The following is a 2,570-nucleotide window of genomic DNA, read 5'->3' as shown; positions in this document are numbered from 1 at the left end:
TAATTCGGTAGGCAAGAGCATGCTCTGAGTTTTTTTAAACTGGGGCAAACTACTGACAAATAGATTGATGCTACAAGGATTTCGAAAACCACATCTAAAGTAAGCTTTATGTAAATTCTACGTTCGTTGTATTATAACCTTGTTTGTAAATACTACCTAGCGTTGGGTCGTATTTTGTTTGACATGTTCCATATCATTTGCTAGACCATTGCTTTTCACTAAATTTCACTACGGAGTATTCCGTCTACTTGATCAATACATAGGACGGCGGGTGTGACTGGTCGATCGAAGATGCTTACACCCCATAGACACCTGATCCAAACCCTGCTGTTTCTAGAGTTCTGTGATTTTGCCCTGTTCACGATTCGTTTTGTTTGCTGTATTTATGAGGCTGTTCACTCTTTGTTATCTTCATCTTTTACCTTCTATGGAGTTATATTAAATGTCTAAATAATTTCCGAACACTCTTGTCATTGGTCATTTGCAAAATTATTTTGTTAAAAACATTCTGATTGGATACACAAGTACTTGGAAGTTGATATTAAAATGATGCTTGAGTTTCTGATTGACAATATCTATGTAGTTTTTGGAGATCAGGTCATCCAATAATCTTTCGTAATTCCCATGGGTAGCATTTGCGCCCAGTTATTAGCAGACCTATTTTTGATGCATATGAAGCAGATTTTTTTTCTTCAAAAATTTGTATATTAAAAGAAAACACATGCTATGGCGTTCAACTTGACATTTAGATATATCGAGGACGTATTATCAATAAGCAAAAGTTATTTTCATTCATATGTCTACCCGATATATCCCAGTAAAATCCACTGAGTCTGACACATCTATTTCATATTTGGATATTTTACTACAAAAAGACAGTAATGGTAACCTAACAACAAAACTTGATAAACGTGATGACTTCAACTTTTCTATCGTCAATTTCCCTTACTTATGTTGCAATATACCCTTATCACCTGCATATGGGGTTTATGTCTCCCAGTTGATTCAATACGCAAGAGCATGCTCTACGTACGAACAATTTCTAAATAAAGCGAAGCAAGCTATTGACAAACAAGTTGATGAAACAAGAATATCAACAGTCTCGTTTAAAGTCATCATTTTGCAAATTCTATGGTCGATACAATGGCCTTGTTAGCAAATGCAATCTATGTCTAAAACAAATGTTGACTGACGTTTTTCATACTTATTGTCATTATTTACATATTGAATTGTCAACGGATTTTTCCGTTTTCCCGATCTTGACAAGGAACACATGGCTGATGTGACCAGTCGACAGGGGATATTTAATCCTCCAAGGCATCTGATCCCACCTCTAATGTTTTTAGGGGTCCGTGTTTGCTCTGCTCCCGATTTGTATTGTTTCAGTGGACTAATAAATAATTCTTCATGGTATACTCCTAACCCCATCCCCTGCAGTTTTGTTTTTCATCTGTAATTAACATTAAATTATGAATCATGAATAAATGCAACTTTTTCATCTGACAATGTTCTTACATTTTTGCAATATAATATCGACAAAAAGACATAAAGCCTTAGCCTATGTTTTGAATCGTTAAACATTTTTCATGCGACAGACTTTTTTTTTTACAAATCTTTTTATATTTGTTATATCTTGTAGACATAGTTCATTTAGACATATTGGTTGATACTCTGAATAATTATGTATTTCGATAATATACTCATCCATGGATGCATGGGAATTGTTTCTTATAAATTCTAGATGCATTATTGATAATATTGACTAAACTCTTATCTAAGGCGACGATTCGAAAATCATTGCTTTAAACCCGATATTGCTTTTTTTACTTTGAATTTTACTTTATTAAAAGTATATATTTAGACAAACCTTTAAGCCATAGCTTATTGCCAAGAGTCTAGTTTTAAATTAGAGGTACTTTGAGCGAACTCACCCAATGATACCCCGAGGCATTTTTTAAAGTGCTTATTCAAATTTTGTAAATGTTACCTTGAACTTATCAAAAAATGACCTTGGTTAAAAAATGACACATCATCTGGTCATTAGTAATCTTACGGTGAAATATGAAAATCCAATGTTTCTCTGTTAGAAAATTCTAGACCTGTCATGAATTTTACGTTTTTTTGCGAGTGACCTTGAATTCAATGAGCTTAGGTTTAGGTTATAGCACACCCTCAGGTCATAACAATCCTAGGCCTATTACCAAGTATGAGTTTCCAATGATTCTCCATTGTGAAGTTATTGTCTGGACAAGAATTTAATACTTTTTTTTCTGCCAGTGACCTTGAACTCGCCAGAATAACCTTGGATCAACGATATAAATCACCTTCAAGTCTAAACAATTTTTAAACCAAGTATGAGCTCAATGATTTTCTATTACACAGTAATAGCCCGGACAAGAATTCTATACTCTTTCTGTCAGTGACCTTGAACCTACCGAAATTACCTAGGACGAAGGTCATGACACAACCTCTGATCATAAACAATCTCTGTACCAAGAACTTCCATTGATTCTCCATTACAAATTTATATCCCGGACAAGAATTTAAACATTTGCTGCCTCTGACCTTGA

Source organism: Saccostrea echinata, unplaced genomic scaffold (assembly GCF_033153115.1).
Source record: "Saccostrea echinata isolate AGI-Se365-2 ecotype Australia unplaced genomic scaffold, CSIRO_AGI_Sech_v1 ptg000047l, whole genome shotgun sequence".
NCBI classification, from domain to species: domain Eukaryota; kingdom Metazoa; phylum Mollusca; class Bivalvia; order Ostreida; family Ostreidae; genus Saccostrea; species Saccostrea echinata.
The sequence above is the reverse complement of the archived record's forward strand: the minus strand, read 5'-3'. Positions refer to the sequence as shown.